The sequence below is a fragment of the Sinohyriopsis cumingii genome, chromosome 3, assembly GCF_028554795.1.
Source record: "Sinohyriopsis cumingii isolate HCF-2022 chromosome 3, ASM2855479v2, whole genome shotgun sequence".
NCBI classification, from domain to species: Eukaryota; Metazoa; Mollusca; class Bivalvia; order Unionida; family Unionidae; genus Sinohyriopsis; species Sinohyriopsis cumingii.
Window position 1 is genome coordinate 12,039 of NC_142963.1, and position 17,109 is coordinate 29,147.

Genomic DNA, 17,109 nt, shown 5'->3' on the forward strand with positions numbered 1-17,109 from the left:
TTTTATGAAACATCAGATAATAAAATAGCATTTATTTGATATATAAAATATAACATTAAGAAATACCCGAGTACATGTGTACAAAGGAGTGTAAAACCAGAAGGGCTCGCATCGTTGCTTACAATTTAAATGTCAGTCATACAGTAGTATAAAATAATAAAAGTATTATTTTTATACTACGTGTATGACTGACTTTTATATTGTAATCAATGATACAAGCCCCTATGCGTACAACAACATGTTTACTAATAATTCACCCTTTATGGTGCCTCAGATGAACTCAACAGATGCTGGATGTTGACCTACAGTGTACATGTAGAATAGCACTTTTAAACCGAACAGACAGAAATTTACGCGCGGACCATGTTCTCTTAGCAAGGGCCACGCTGTTTATGAAGAAAGTTATTTAATATTCTCCTGCAACATATTTGCTCTTAAAACATTCTGGCAGCAAGAGTGTGGACATTATTAAAATATAGAAACCAACACCAACATCTAAAGATGTCCACGTCGGTACTGATGTTAATGTCCAGTATGTAACAGAAGACGTCGACGTGCTGTTAGTGTTAGGGAAGATTAAAGGATTATGAAAGACTGGTTCTTTGCCGAGAAAGAGGTAAGTTACTTTTACTCATTTCTTTTTACAATTTTCGCATATAGAATGATCAAAGTGGATAGCCTTAATCACCGACATTATAAGCATAAGCATAAATTCAAATGGTCGTTTAAAATTGAGCCAAGGGTTTGTTTCAGATTTTACTTAAAGATAATAATTCAACCTCCTGTTTCTAAAAATGATATCTACACCACACTATCATCGAATATTTAAGCCTTCCACAATTCAACTGTGCAACCATGTCTGGCTCTTACCCCCACCCCCAATAATAATGCGGGCGCCTCAGTGAGGAGCACTTGCGTTACCGATTGAAACAATTTGTACAAACATAAATGTTCTTCGTATTATTTTATTGCTGATTGGGTGGATCAAGATAAGCATACACGATTGAGAACCAAATGCAGTAGCTTAATTCATGATTTTATTCCTAAAAGACATTTGCCCTGTCTGTCAAATATTTTGATTGGTAAATTTAAAATAGAGATTTAATTGGATAAGGATTAGAGCTTTTCTTAATGCTTATATACACTAGGACTCTTTTGCCAACCAAACCGTTTTCTCATTTCAGTGCATTCTTTCTGTTATGCATAGATAAATAAAATGATCAATTATACTAATTTTTATCTTTTTACAGATTAAACTTCATGAAGGTCACAAAATTTAATCAACACAACAAAGTTAGCAATCATTTGAAAGAAGTACATTGACAGCAACAGGAAGAAGTCAGACAAAACCCCATTGCCATGCTAGAGAAAATTCCGACTCCAGTAAAGGGTATGTATAAGACGCTTCAAATCTTTTGATGTAATACACATGATAACATATGCATTTCAGACTCTAAAATTTGACCCCCAGTACATTTTTTTTTTAATATAAAAGTTGGAAACCAGATTTTGAATTTCTTTCTTTATTGCAAATGTACATATTTTGGAAAAATGTATCCCAAAAGTTTTGGAGAAATCTTCCAGAGGACTGTTCCAGAAGTAGAAATGTCAATTATTTTGCAAATTTCTAATGTGTACCCATCATTCCTAACGATTGGTTACCAGAGTATACAATCAAAAGGAAATTGTATTAAATGTGAAGCTGAACTGCTTTGTTGTAGGGTTCACATGTTCCAACCCCAAAAAGAGCTGTAAGCATAATTATTACTAATATAAGTGGCAAAAATCATAATCTGAGCACAACAAGAGTATAAATTACATGCCATTATTACAGAAAACTGAATGAAAAATGTATATGCAGTTATAATTTTTGTCACAAATCAGCTGAACTCGTGTGGATTAGTAGTATGGATGAGAATAGACACAAAAGAAATTGATAAATTATTTGTGCATAACAGTCATTTTGACTAGTGTACATGTCTACAGTAACTTTCGCGAATCGTCATAAGGTCCATAAATGTTGATTGTTGTATTATCCTCAACCTGCCATGGTTCATCCCATAACGACGGTCCAGTGCAACATGTTTTTAAGTTTAACAAAATATCTTTTCTCTAACATTTTTCAGTTCCATTGATACATCCCGGGTTATTTTTGTTGTTCTTTTTTTGAAAATGATATATGGTGCCATTTATTTTCTATTTAAGCTGGACTGCTATGTGTGTAGTATCATAATAGAATGAATCTAGTGCAAATGGTTTCACATTCAAGAACCTATTTTTTCAAAACTGTTATTAAGTAGCAAACTTTTTTTGATCTTTATATTTCAGTCTGTATAGTTGTCCATTTCATTCATTTTTTTTTTGTCCTAACATGGTGGTATAAGAAGTGCATGTTACAGTAGCCAAGTTAAACCAGACATTCATATTGTGCTTAATTTTATTTGACCCAGAAAATGTCACCAGGTTGTGAAAACAAGATGTTTTAAGTCAAGAGAAATTTGGCACATGAACCATGGACAGGCATGAATTTTAGGATGGTCAGGCTTGAAATATCAGCGTTGATTCTTAAATAGGTCACTTGAGAAAGGATTGTATTATTATACAGACCACGTATGACAAGTAAATTGTAAGCAACCATATGAGCCCCTGTGAACACTTTTTTTTTAACGGGTACCCAATTGTTCGTTTTATTACCCAGGTTATTATCTTTGGGAGAATACCCGGGTACACATTGGCATCTTTATCCAGAAGTAGTCAAATTTGGAATATGCAACGTGACTTGCAGGTATCTCATCAACAGTGCAGTTTATATGTTTGCTACTGAACTATGGTAATTCTATTGGTAGAGCAATTTGACTCATAGTCCAAAGGATGAATTTTCAGACAGGGTTAGCTGCGTAAGTGTGTCCTTGGGAAAACAGTTGGCTCCTATTTTCACAGTGTGATAAAGTGCCATCTAATCCAAACTACAATTATGTAATTTGCCTTTACCTTGTAAAACAAATCTTCAAAAATCCACCTTACAGAATGTCTCAAATGCTGTGATCAGAAAAAAAAAAAATTCTACCAACTTTTTCATTTCCATTTCAGGTTTCATTTTTCAACAGTTCAAAACTGAGCCTGCTAACTTAAATTCAGTGGTCAACAGGAACTGCATTGATTCAAAGAGAACAATCTCCAAGTGAAAATATTGTTGCAGACTGGCATATAATGAAATTCAGAAGCAGGAATGTCAATTACATGTTTTGTTTGCTTTGAATTTTCTGGAACAGTGAAGAATGGTTATCATGTGAAGCAAATTTCCAGCAGTATCTTTCATTATGACCTTAAAGTTTTTAGAATAAATGTGATGTATTAATATAACAGGTACATACATACATACATGCATACATACATACTCTAGTTGTCTTACCTTATTAAAAGATCACTAATTAAACTCAAATAATATGCTTATGAATACTAGATTTGAATATTGATCTTACTCTGTTTAATTCTTGTATTCAATAAAAACTAAATACGAGTTGTTTTTTGTTGTTTTTTGCTCATGTGAGCAAGATGCCACTCACGTGAGCAAAATCTTGCTCACGTGAGCAAGGTGTGGCTCACGTGAGCAAGGTGTGGCTCACGTGAGCGAGGTGTGGCTCACGTGAGCAAGGTGTGGCTCACATGAGCAAGATATTGCTCTTGTTAACAATTCCTGCACATGTGATTTTCTTATGAGAATCTATTTGCTCACGTGAGTTCTAATTTGCATGTTAAATTGCACATGAGACCAACCTGAGTTAGATCTCACGTGAGAATCTCGTGCAGAAAGGTAGGCAGTTTTGGTGTGGGATGTACATGAGAGGGGAAGATGGAGAGAATTTACTGTATAACATGTACATGAGAGGGGCAGATGGAGAGAATTTACTGTATAAGGTGTTCATGAGAGAGGCCGATGGAGAAAATTTACTGTATTACGTGTACATGAGAGGGGCAGATCGAGAGAATTTACTGTATAACATGTACATGGGAGGGTCAGAGGGAGAGAATTTACTATATAACGTGTACATGAGAGGGGCAGATGGAGAGAATTTACTATATAACATGTACATGAGAGGGGCAGATGGAGGGAATTTACTATATAGCATGTACATGAGAGGGGAAGATGGAGAGAATTTACTGTATAACATGTACATGAGAGGGACAAATGGAGAGAATTTACTATATAGCATGTACATGAGAGGGGCAGATGGAGAGAATTTACCCAATATCATGTACATGAGAGGGGCAGATGGAGAGAATTTGCTATATAACATGTACATGAGAGGGGCGGATGGAGAGAATTTACTGTATAACATGTACATGAGAGAGTCAGATGGAGAAAATTTACTGTATAACATGTATATGAGAGGGGCAGATGGAGTTAATTTACTATATAACATGTACATGAGAGGGGCAGATGGAGAGAATTTACTATATGACATGTTCATGAGAGGGGCAGATGGAGAGAATTTACTATATAACATGTACATGAGAGGGGTCGATGGAGGGAATTTACTATATAAGGTGTTCATGAGAGGGGCCCATGGAGAGAATTTACTGTTTAACATGTACATGAGAGGGCAGATGGAGAGAATTTACTATATAACAGGTACATGAGAGGGTCAGATGGAGAGAATTTACTGTATAACATGTACATGAGAGGGGCAGATGGAGATAATTTACTGTATAACATGTACATGAGACTTGCCGATGGAGAGAATTTACTATATAAGGTGTTCATGAGAGGGGACGATGGAGAGAATTTACTGTATAGCATTATGAGAGGGCAGATGGAGAGAATTTACTATATAACATGTACATGAGAGGGGCAGATGGAGAGAATTTACTGTATTACATGTACATGAGAGGGGCAGATGGAGAGAATTTACTGTATAACATGTACATGAGAGGGGCAGATGGAGAGATTTTACTGTATAACATGTACATGAGAGGGGCAAATGGAGAGAATTTACTATATAACATGTAGCAGGGCAGACAGAGAGAATTTAAAACATAACCTTTACAGTTTCAAGTCTTTATGACTTAAAATTATACTCTGATTTTCATATTTCTTCAATATACTTATGAATATTATTTCAACAACTGGAACATTTTTTAAAATTAAAAACGTGTTTTTCAGAAAACAAGTACATAATGAGTAAGTGGAGCATTCTTTATTTAAAAAAAGTTGCTTTGATTTGCAAATGATTTAATCTACTTTTCAGTATGTGGATAACACTTGGTTGCAATGGAAATCTACAGACCATGAAGTGCTATGGTAAAACTGGTTTCTATGGTTACATCAGTCAGGTCAATGTTTACAACCGTCCATTAGACTTTGTAACTGAGATTCCACAGTTTATCAACAAGCCACAGATAGTATTTATTCCTGGATCGATTTTGCAGTGGAATGAGTACTCTCTAATCCATGGTGTGCGACAAGTGATACCTTCATCAGCTTCCCTGTGGTCATGTCAGGACCCTTTGTCAGCTTCATGTCTAACTAGAGCAGGTATATATGATAAGATACTTTTCTTCTAAAAAGTCATACATTAAAATCTGTCTTGAGCAACCTCTCCTATGAGTGATGACTACCTGTTCTTTAGGACCACAATTGTAATGCATTATGATCGATTTTATTATATAAACCCACTAACATGAGCTCTGAGTGAGCGAACACCTGTAGAGATTGGTTTTCTTGAAAATAAAGGAAGTTGATATTAAAAGTGAATAATTTCATTAGAAAAGGCTGTTTATTGACAGTTATTCCCAATGCAATTATAGAATGAGTTATTGCCATTAAACAGCGTTGTTATGCCAACACACACACACACACACAAACACAAACACACACACATGGTCTTCTCTCTGTCCAGTTAGGATGGCAGCCCCTTCATTTTTCAAAAGTCACTCAATAGCTCATGCCCTCACTTATAGTGCAATCAATGTTTTTGGATCCTGTTGTGTATAAGTTCTTGAGGGAGAGGTGTGTGTCTGTATCTACATGCATATACATCATCATCATTGTTGACTCAGTCTCAAGAGACCATGTGAATAGCACCCTTGGAGTGTCATCTGTCTATGGGGTTTTGGCATTGTCTGCTATGGCTGTGCAGGCATATGTGCAAGTGACAGTCCTTATTGCAGTTGGCGCAGACATACTGGGAAGTCTGAAGTGCTGGGGTTGCTGCCGTGCTCTACTTTCTCTCACGCTTCTCTGCTGCCAGCTGGCCTCTCCTCAGATAAGCAACTGTTATGTCCTTGCTTACCATCAGTCTCCAGGTGCCTCGGTCCTTGGCCAGCACTTCCCAGCCATCAAGTGAAATGTCATGTACCTTCATGTCCCACTTGCACACATCCCTGAAACACAGTGAGGGGTGGCCGATTCTTCTGGTGCCAGTAGCCAGCTGTCCATATAGGATGTCCTTTGGCAGCCTCCTACCCTCCATGCATCGAACATGTCCCGGCCATTGAAGGTGGCATTTGCTCAGCAGGGAGTACATGCTGAGGGTACTTGCATGCTGCAGGATCTTGCTGTGTGGGATGTGGTCTTGCCAGCTGATTTTCAGGATGCGTTTTAGGCACCGTATATGGAAGGAGTTGAGCCAGTGCCCTTGCCTCATGTAGGTTCTCCAGTTCTCACTTCCATATAGAAGGGTGCTGAGAATGCAGTGCTGGTAGACTTGGAATTTGGTGTGCACTGTCATTGCATTGTTTTCCCTTACCTTCTTTGTCAGTCATGCCATGATGGTGTTTGCTTTCCAAGCCTTCTGTCCAGCTCCGTATCAAGTGAGAGAGTGTTGCTGATGGTTGACCCCAGGTAAGTAAAGTTGTTGACTGTTTCCAGGGTGACACCATTGATTTTGATGGAAGGGGCAGTGGTGGTATCTTACACGCGACGTTTGTCTTTTCCAGGCTGATGGTGAGCCGAAATTGCTTGCAGGCATCAGTAAAACAGTGCCTCAGTCTCTGGACGGCATCCTAGGTGTGGGTCACAAGAGCCATGTTATCTGCAAAAAGCATCTCCCTGATGAGCACTGACCTCACTTTGGTCTTCGAGTGCAGTTCTGCCAGGTTAAACAGCTTCCTGTCAGACCTGGTTTGCAGATATACGCGATCGGTGGATGAGTTAAAGGTGTAGGACAGGAGCAGGGAGTAGATCCCCAAAAGGGTCTGTGTCAGCACGCAGCCCTGCTTCACACCACAGTTGATTGGGAAGGAGTCTGAGGAGGATCCATCATACAGGACTGTTCCCTTCATATCGGCATGGAAAGATATTATCATGCTGCGGAGTTTTGGGGGATGACTGATCTTACTGAAAAGTTCAAATAGGCCCTTCCTGCTGACCAGGTTGAAGGCCTTGGTGAGGTCGATGAGCATCATGTAGAGTGGATGACCTTGCTCTGCTCTTCTCTTGGAGTTGTCAAAGGGAGAAGATCATGTCTATCATTGACCTGCCTGCTCTGAAGCTGCACTGGGATTCTGGGTACACACAGTCTGCCAGCAGCTGCAGCCTGTTGAGTATAATACAGGCATGCACTTTGCCAATGATGCTCAGGAGAGAGATCCATCTGTAATTGTTATAGTCACTGTGGTCATCCTTGTTTTTGTAAAGGGTCACAATGGTGGTGTTGCGCATGTCTTGGGAGACCGCTCCTTCCTCCCAGCAGCGGCAGAATAACTCATGCAGCAACTGAAGTAATGTTGGTTTCCCACATTTGATAGCTTCAGGCAGGATGCTGTCACTACCTGATGCTTTGTAATTTGGGAGAAAGTTGATTGCTTTGCTGAGTTCCTCCTCGGTGGGCACTTTATAAGGCTCCTCCATGGTGGGCATTTTTTTTTTATGTGACTAAGGGCTGCATCAGTGACTGATGTTTGTTGGGACTATAGCTCTAAGTAGTGTTCCACCCTTCTGGCCATCTGTTGCTCAAGGTCTGTGATCTTCTCTCCTGTCAGAGATTTCAGGGGGACAACCCCTTTCACTGTAGGACCTGGAGCCTTTCTGATGCCACTGTACATACCTTGGATGTTTCCAGACTTGGCACTGTGCTGGATCCCTTCACACAGTTGCTGCCAGTACTCATTTATGCACTGTCTAGCAGTGTGTTAAGTGTTGCTTCTGGCACTTCTGAGGGCAGGAAGCGTCCATTCATTAGGGCATTGTTTTGCAAGCTAAAAAAGGCTTTTCATTTGTCCTCGATTATTGGTTCCATCCTTAAAAGGTGTGCATTGAACCAATCCTGGCCAGGCCATTCGTTATTGCTAAATGTGGACATGGCTGTGCTGTAGATGGCACTCTTCATGGCATTCCACTTGGCTCTGGCAGGTCCTGGATAGCTTGGTCCAAGGCAGACACATACTCCTCCTCCTTGGAAGGGATCAACATCTGTACAGTGCTGATGCAAAGGCATCCTTCTGGATTTTACCAGTGTAATGTATGGCTGTAGCTGCACCCTACTGCTCATGAGGATATGGTCGGAGTCACAGTCTGCACTGTGGTAGGTTCTGATGGAGTGGATGCTGATGACCAAGTCGAGTTGGTGCCAGCGATGAGACCTGGTGTGTTTCCATGACACTTTGTGTTGTAACTTACACTTGAAGAAGGTGTTTGTGATGCACATGTCATGGTAGGTGTACATCTTCAGCAGTCTCTGACCATTTTCATTGGTCTTTCCAGTGCCATGATGTCTGAGGCAGGTAGACTTAGACTCATGGTCTGCTCCTACTCTGGCGTTAAAGTCACGGAGGAGGAATAGTGGTTCATCTTTGGGGCAATCTTTGATATGTTTGTCCAGCTGCCCATAGAACTGATCCTTTACATCTTCTGAAGACAAAAGGGTGAGGGCATTGACACTGAGGATGTTGACAGGACCTGCAGCAGTGGTGAGGCGGATGGACAAGAGATGATCAGTGCCCCATGAGGGAGGCTTACCCTAGGCCAGGAGGGTGTTTTGAAGGCAAAGCCTACTCTGTGCTGGTGGGGCTCCTCACATTTGTTACCCTTCCACAATAAGGTGTAGTTCTCCTCTCCGAGGGAGTTGCTAGAGGTGAGCCTGGTTTCCTTGAGGGTAGCTATGCTGATATTTAGTCTGGTGAGCTCTCTATCAATCATGGCCATCTTCCTGGTGTTGTCCACCTCCCTGAGGTTGTCAAAGATGCCTATGCACATGGTGCACACATTCCAGCTTGCAAATTGAAGAGCTGGAGTCTTCCTTGTTGGTTTTTTGTTTATTTCGTCTGGCATGGAATTTCCATCTGCTTGTCATGCTGAGCAACACACTGAGCTCCATACACCCACTGGAGTAGGCAGACATTGGCAGGTCAACATCTTACTGACTGGGGGCTGCCCAGCTTCATGCAGGCAGTAGTCAGCCAGTGGGACACAATGATCCCTCCCACCATCGAAGCTGACCCATGGCACGCCTTCCCTATGCCAATCGGGTGGAACTTATAACCCATAGACTGCCAGCTTCCATGTTGTTTCCTCACTGAGTAGCGAGACTGAAGTGACATCTCCAGAGCACAAGCCTGGGCGTGGAGTATGGAGATCCTGGGCTGCCCAGACATCAGGATCGCTCTCTTGTCCTTGCTGGTGGGGTCCAAAGGAATGCTGAGCATGACATTTGGCACCAGTTTGAATGCAGGAGCTGCCAGAAGGAAGTCATAGTTGACACTCAGCTGCCTTAGGGGCTCCACTCCCATAGCCTTTCCTTCTCCTGAAGATATCCACAAGGCAGTGGAGCCATCATCCAATGGCTGGGACTTGATGGGTTTGGAATCAGAGTTTCCTTCTCTTAGATGAACTACCTGACAAGGCTAAGGAGCTCCATCTGCCCAGGTCTGGAGTCAGAGTTTTCTTTCTATTAAACTGGCTGCCTGCCAAGGCTAATGAACCCAGTCTGCCCACCCAGTTATACCACTGGGCACTTGGTCATGCCACACAGCAGGCTCTGTGAAAACATTGTGTCCCATGTGAAGGTGCTGTTGTTGACACAGTAGTGTAGGAGAGGCCATATGCAAGTAACCTCCTGCCCATTAGAGCCCGACAGTGGTCCTGCAGCGATCACTACACCTGGAAAGGCGAGGCTGTGAGAGATGCTTCACTTTCGTTTGGAGAGCAGGACATTAGGCCCAGACCTTGCACCCCCCATATACATATAATCCATATATAACCAAAGCCTGATATGAAAGAAAGTAAAATTCTAACACTGGAGAAAAACTTTTATATAGTTGAAAGAAGTGAAGTTACATGACAGACAAGATAAATAAATGTCACCTTAGTCAATGTTGCACTTCATATGCTAATACATGTATATGTGATCTTCAGATAAAAATGTTAGTGTTTTATTATGTATATCTATATTGCTATAAAATTATTTTCAGATGAATGCATGCAATATATTAACAAGAACTATGAATAAATGGGTTCAGGTGTGCCTTTAATATTCCTCCGTTTTTAGATCCCTTTTATGAATATGCTTGAATTGTGATCAAACATTGAAATTGTCATTGAATTTACTTGAATTTTTTAAACCATATATTTATGCAATTCATTTTCCTTATTGTTCATATTTTGAAAAAGAATCAGTATTCAGAGTTTTCAGAGGATAGCAAGTGTGTGTGTCATTTGCGAATTAGATGGATGTGGTCTCCCATTTACAGCATCCTGGAACATATGCATTCTGGAAGTACATTTTCTTTACTTCATGATGGGTGTACTGCATGTTCATTTACTGGCAGACACTGTTGGTCGCTTCAAATCCACAAAATTATCAACAGTCTGCATGCATTTTTTGTCAGTTACAAAGACAACATGATGATGCTAAACTTATGCTGCAATGAACACCAACCTGTTGAGGAAATAAATTTTTAGGTACTGTTTTCGACTGAGATCTTGCCTTCATTCCAAGCATTAAGAAATTGAATGCTAAATGCTTTAAAGCCTTTCAGTTACTCAAAGAAGTAGTTCACACTAACTAGGGTGCTGATAGAAAAATTGTTCCGAATCTGTATTAAACCTTTATTAGATCCAAACTGGACTATAGTTTGTGTTGTTGATGGTTCAGCCAAAAAGCCATATTTAATGATGCTTGACCCAATGCACTATTGAAGTAATACAACTCACTTTAGAACTGATTAGCACATCCCCATGTGAATGATTTTTGGGGGGTGAAGTGCTTGAGCCACCTGTCACATCACAGAGAAGCATTATCTTTACAACATGCCCTAAAAATTAGATCCAACCATTTAAACTCTGTGTCAGTTTTTTAACCCAAATGCAGAAGATTTTACCCAAATAAACCAAATACCATTCCTATTCTTGGCATTAGAATATCTCCCTGCAATAACAATACAAAATTTGACCATTCAAAAATTCAAAAGTTGATTATTTCTGTCACACTTCACAGGCTTTTAAAACAATCTAAAAGTACTTTTTGTACTCTATGAAGGAAAAAAAATCCCAAACAAACCCTTCCATTGTTTTCATGATTCTTATAAGGAACTACTACAATGTTCAGCACATGATGGAACTTTTTGATACGGTAAATGTGTCTTGTACATTAAATTTCTTGAAGGAAAAAATATTTGTTCTAAAATATAGCTTATGTGCACCCTATTTCCTTTCAGTATTTTTAACCAGCATGTGTCATGTTAATCATCCTTATTTATCTTTTATCTAATTGCTCTTTATACAAACCATTGACATTCACTGTTGAGTGGGAACTTTGATATATTTTCCTTGCCTTTTCATCTAAGTCTTTTTATACTTATATAAATACTTTTTATACTTATACTTGTATCACTCATTGGTTTTGATACATAAATCTTTAGTATATAAACCTTTTTCATGGTATTTTATATCCATATGGTGGTGGTGCATTGTAAAATCCACAATCAACCAGATTTTACTTCATGTTTAACACAAAGCACAATAATTTTGGTAGTTGGAATAGTGTACAAGTAGAGTTCATTTTGGAAGGCGCTTTGTTTATTAAAAAAAATGAGCCATCTGCAAAACAAGCAAAGCTTACAAAACTTAATCTTGTATCTCTTCACTGGAGTTTGACTTTGTGATGTGCAGCAGTGAAAGGGAGATATTTAACTTTTTACACAAACTGCAGACACCAAATTGATATTAGTCACTCATGAGTGTATGACATCCATCGACATAGCCACACCAGCCAGCATGTTTATCACACCTTCACAGCAGTGCAGATATGATTCAGATTGATTCTGTTCCAGATCGTGAGGCTCCGGTAATTCAAAACTGTCCACAGGACATAGTTGTGTACTCAGATACAAGACTGAAGACAGTTAGCTGGACAGAGCCCACAATAACTGGAGCCAAAACAACTGAGATAAGTCACAGATCAGGTACAGCATCTTTTCTGCCTGAATTGTTTATATTTCATTGATGCCCATATGTCTTTGTTAAGAAATAGAAAATCAAAATCAAGTTGAAACCAAATTATGTTTGGAAAATTAGCAGTAAATTTATCCTTTCTGACAAGATAATAATTTATACCCATTTGAATAATAGACACAACAAGGCAAGTTAGACCCATTTGAATAACAGACACAACAAGGCAGTTTAGACCTGTTTGAAAAATAGACACAACAAGGCAATTTAGACCCATTTGAATAATAGACACAACAAGGCAATTTCAAATTCTAAATTGTTTTCTCTAAAGTTAAGTAACCAGGCACCAGATTTCTTGTTTCACAAAATTTACAAATATTTCAAAATATCACAGTCACTTTTGAAAACTTTATTGTTGTAAAGTCCTGAACTTCACATGCTTCATTATAATAACAATTGCCAATATGGGGGAACAAATCAGATCACTGGCATTTTGAAACAGGATCGTAATAATAATAATAATAATGCTTTATTTATAGAGAGTGGCTCATTAGTCAAGGACGATTCACCCCTGAAGCCCTCTTAAGGAGAGTATAATAATACACATTATATGAAGATAGTAATAATTACTGTGTATTTTATTATGTTTAGTATTAAAATATTAAATTCCATTATCTATTAGAAACACATACATGCTCATGATATCTCTTCTTAAATACTGTAATATTTTCAGTAGACTTTACATGTAGTGGAAGCTTGTTCCACAGAACTGTACCAGAGTATTGGAAGCTCTTTTAAAATTTCTATGTTCTTGGTTTTGGTGCCAGAAGGTTTCCATATGATATTGATCTCAACTGGAATTGTGTTGAAAAAGGCCTGAATAAGTGATGAAGATACACTGGTGCATTTACATGTAGACATTTATATAAAACAGCTGCCTTGTAAAAATCTATCCTGTCATATATTGTGAACCATATGAGTTCTGTAAATAATGATTTTGAGGGATGATCAATAGATGCATGTAAAATTATGCATGCTGCTCATTTTTGACATTTATAAATCCTGTCAAGCTCAGATTTAGCACAGTTTCCCCACACATTTGAACAACAATCCCCTGTTGGAAGAATATATGACTTGTAGTAAAGATTGCGAGTTTACGTATTCAAATATTTCTTGATTCTGCTGTGTAGGGCAATTTTTGGTTGACAATGTTTTTACAAAGCTTATCAATATGGTCATTCCATAATAAATTATTATCTATGGACATACCTACAAGCCTTTCATGTTTGACATTTTCTAATGGATGATTATTTATTGTAAGAGATAGTTCTGGGTTTCCTGACTTGTGTAGTTTTTGTGATTTCCCCCAAATCATACATTTTGTTTTATCTTCATTAATTACCATCCTATTTTGTTGTGCCCAGTTTGGACTCTAATAAGGTCTGAGTTTAATCTCATTTGGATAACTTTGGTATCAAAACAAGATGTATACAAGGTTGCATTGTCTGCAGACAAATCTGTATTTGTGGATTCATTATTTAATGGTAGATGACTGATATAGATAAGGAAGAGGAGAGGGCCTAAAACTGAACCTTGAGGGACCCCTGAATGTATAGTGCAAGTCTGAGAACTAATATTGCCAATGCTAAGTACTTGTTGAGACCTTTGGTTTAGGTATGATCTAAACCAGTTTAAAGAAGGATTGTTGAACCTGTAACAGTTCAGCTTTTGCAGCAGAATTGCATGATCAACAAGATCAAAGGCTTTCTTTAAGCCAAGGAAAACAATCCCAGTCATACGTCCATTATCGATTTCCTTCAGCCAAAGATCAGTTAATTTGGGAAGTTCTGTTTGGCATGAGTGGTACTTTCTAAATCCTGACTGCGCTTCATGAAATAGAGAGTATGTTTCAAAACAAGTTACAGACCTAAATGGTTACATGCTATTCAGATAATTTTGACAATACAGGTAAAATTGATCTTGGTCTGTAATTCCCTGCATCCATCTTTTCTCCTTTCTTAAAGATAGGCATAACTGTTGCACATTTCAGTGTTTCTGGAAAATTACCACTCATTATACTTAAGTTTATGATTGCGTTTAAGTGACTTTGTTATTACTGATGCAGCAACTTTAAGAATTCTTGGACCAATACCATCCAATCTAGAGGATTTATTAATATTCACCTTAATTAGCATATCAAAAACATCAGCTTGGATATCATTTGATGCTGTATAAGGTCATGTCTTTAATGTGCATCACTGCAGTTGATAGGTGCTTTGTGAGATTTTGGTTGGTTGTTAGAATCAAGTCATGTCCAAGCCCCACAGTAATTATATCCAGGAAGGTGGTTTTTTTTACCAAAGAATTTACTCCATGGTGTTCATGGTGACTTTATTAATGCAGCTGTGATAAAAGTACTGACAAATTTTTTAATAAAGGTTAACTTCTTTGTTCCACATTGAACTAAAGTTCCAGTGATTGATGCTCATCTTTGATGTTTCTGAACTCTAATTGGATTTGTGGTATGTGTTTTTGCACAACATCACACACAATATAAAGACATGATTATATGATAATACTGTATTATTCAATGGCATCATGAAAAAGGAAATTCACAGATGCTTTCAGTAAAAAGAATGAATTTTCTGTCATTGGTTTTTATGCAGAAGCAACACCTAAATTGTCCAAGCATGGTGATGGAACCATGTTTCAAAATTAAGTTTGTACACTATTCTTCAGACCAGCTGGATCAGGTAAAATGCTGCTGCTGTTGAGTATGGTGTTACGATGGTTAACATGGAATAAGTTGTATATTGATTGTGCAGTTGGCTGACGAGCAGCTATATTACGATTTTAAAAAAATGCTTGAAAACACTGAGTGACAAAAGATTATTGTCTTCTAAAGTTTAATTTCAGTGCATTCTTGGAAGTTTCTATATCTTCTTTTTCCATTCATGGATTGTACTCAAATTGGAACATAGTATGATGGATGTTTATAAGGTGTTGTTTGTAGATGGGGAATTATTAGCAAGGAGTAATTTTCATGAATTTGATGATTCACTGGACTTGTTTACGAGGACTTGAACTAATGATGTAATGACTAGATTTGATTTTCACAATTATGCTTTCTTTGTGCTTTCTGACTTGATGAAAACAATACACAAGGTTCTGATCTGCATATTGATAAATTTAGAACTTAGTCACATGATGCCAGGCATGTACAATACAGTAATGTATGAAAAGAACAGCTAGGTAAATATTTAAAATCTGTGTTTTCTTTAGATCGCAGATTTTCATTTTTTCCAGTCAAATTTGAAATGCCGCAAATTGATTTAATTGAAATTTATGACAGTAAGGACATGGGTCAACATCACATGACAGTACTGGGAGTGGTTGTTTAGACATGTGTAATGAAATACATAAAGAAAGAATATTGACATTGCTAGTATCCTATGGATATTGAGAATTCTTGCCATGAGCTTTCCATGTGTTGGTTCTTACCTGGGTTTTCCCATGTTCTTCCACCCACCCACCCCAAAAAAAAATTAGACTGGCTGCCTGTATAGCCCACAGTATCTTGCACTGAGAAATGGCATTAAACCCCCAAACAGTGTACCTATCTACCAACCTACCTACCTATCTACCTACCTACCTGCCTACAAATCAATGTGGCATCTAGATAATTGTGAAATTTAATATAAACACATTAAAAAAGGTATAAAACAATCCAGCAACAAAAGAAATCATATATATACTTAAATATAAAATCTATCAGAAAATGTGTCAAATTTTATTGGTTTTGATGTTATTCTTCCATGCTTTACTAGTATATATGTATAAAATGAGAAGACTGTGTTCTATGTGGGTTTTTTATACAGGTGGCACCTACACATGGGGAGTGTACAATGTGACCTATGTGGCCAAGGATGACAATGGAAATGCTGCCATCTGTACATTCAAGATATATGTCCAAGGTATGTTAATGATTGGCATTACTTTGCTCAGAAGTTTGAAAACTTTGCAATTTTAGACCTTATTACTAGGATTTCAACATATATATATAATTGTTCATGGATTCTGTGGTTGATCTGTACCAAACTTTGATCCTCTTCCGCATCTATAACTTCAAGCAGCAACAAAAATGCCATTTTATGCAGAACAAAGATAATTTATTGATCTTGAAGTATGTTATTTCACTTCACAGTGAAAAACCTGCCTTGAGAATGATTGCTTTTAAAATGTTGGAGTATTTAACCTTTCTGAAAACATATTTTACTTACAATATTTTGTGACATGTCACATGCAGTAGTGTTTAATATACACCATGATGCTTTGAACCAGATCGAGGTGAAAAACTTTGTTCAGTCAATTAATACATGTGCTCCCTACTACAGTGACATTTCAAGATCTTGATGATTTCACTGTTTTTCAACATTTAACAACAGTTCTCCCATTTTGAATAATGCATTGTTCATCATTTCTTGCTCAGTTCTTGATTGGTTTATAATAAAATAGTGCTGAATTGTTTGCCTGTTCTTTAATGTCGATGCTTAATACTTTTGTTGACACTTGATCATATGCAATACATATAAAAAAATAAAATTCTTTGGAAAACTGTGCTGAAGTTCATTGGCTTTGTTCCAATGTGCTTTTCATACCTGCTATGTTCCCAGACAGTGAGGTAGGTTTTTTTGAGACTCTGTACTATGTTTTGATGTCCC

General features: G+C 38.0%; 1 protein-coding gene and 1 long non-coding RNA gene across 2 annotated transcripts in view; both read left to right on the plus strand.

Annotated features, from left to right (window-relative positions):
- The first annotated feature begins 308 nt into the window (after window positions 1-308).
- Window positions 309-3,228, plus strand: LOC149802313 (uncharacterized). Its single transcript, XR_016419897.1, has 3 exons — window positions 309-616; window positions 1,251-1,390; window positions 3,091-3,228. It is a non-coding gene; the product is annotated as an uncharacterized LOC149802313 (long non-coding RNA).
- Window positions 3,229-5,317: 2,089 nt separating this feature from the next.
- Window positions 5,318-17,109, plus strand: part of LOC149802314 (uncharacterized) — a 180,449-nt gene continuing 168,657 nt past the window's right edge. The window contains exons 1-3 of the mRNA XM_089951529.1: window positions 5,318-5,536; window positions 12,271-12,402; window positions 16,267-16,362. The gene's annotated coding sequence lies outside the window, so the exon portion shown is untranslated. The remainder of the gene's footprint in view (window positions 5,537-12,270; window positions 12,403-16,266; window positions 16,363-17,109) is intronic.